This window comes from Antrostomus carolinensis, unplaced genomic scaffold (genome assembly GCF_000700745.2).
Source record: "Antrostomus carolinensis isolate BGI_N321 unplaced genomic scaffold, ASM70074v2 scaffold36745, whole genome shotgun sequence".
In the NCBI taxonomy this organism is placed as follows: domain Eukaryota; kingdom Metazoa; phylum Chordata; class Aves; order Caprimulgiformes; family Caprimulgidae; genus Antrostomus; species Antrostomus carolinensis.
In genome coordinates this window covers 6,571-7,175 of record NW_010319043.1, presented here as the reverse complement: position 1 = coordinate 7,175, position 605 = coordinate 6,571, and the positions used below count along the sequence as shown (strand labels likewise).

At 63.5% G+C, this 605-nt stretch overlaps 1 protein-coding gene across 1 annotated transcript in view; it reads left to right on the top strand.

Annotated features, from left to right (window-relative positions):
* The window catches only part of LOC104525865 (sarcalumenin), a 14,926-nt gene that overhangs the window by 10,903 nt on the left and 3,418 nt on the right, over positions 1–605 (top strand).

The following is a 605-nucleotide window of genomic DNA, read 5'->3' as shown; positions in this document are numbered from 1 at the left end:
CCCTGGGGATAGGCTGGGGGGTGCTTTGGGGTGGGGGTTGGTCCAGCTCTGCCGGCTGCCTGCCCAGTGTCCTGGGGGCTGGGGGTCAGCAGTGTGGGCAACAGGCTGATTGCACAAGTCCCACTCGACCAGGGGTTGCTCCTGGGGCAGTGACTGCATGTGCCCAGGGTGCTTCTGTGCTCCTGGATCCATCGTGTGGCGTGGGGACAGGTCCTTACCTGTCACCAGCCTGTTTGAGCCTCTTAGCAAACTCCAGGACTTGAAGAGTGCAGGGTGGGGACTGCAGTTCATTCTCCTCCTGCCTTTCCCCAGGCCCAAAGCGGGGCTGTTCCCCCAGCCCACCCTGGCAGTGACTGCATGTGCCCAGGGTGCTTCTGTGCTCCTGGATCCATCGTGTGGCGTGGGGACAGGTCCTTACCTGTCACCAGCCTGTTTGAGCCTCTTAGCAAACTCCAGGACTTGAAGAGTGCAGGGTGGGGACTGCAGTTCATTCTCCTCCTGCCTTTCCCCAGGCCCAAAGCGGGGCTGTTCCCCCAGCCCACCCTGCCCGCGCCAGGCTGGAGCCTCACACCCAGCCCTCATGTAGGCAGGGACCCTCTGCCCGC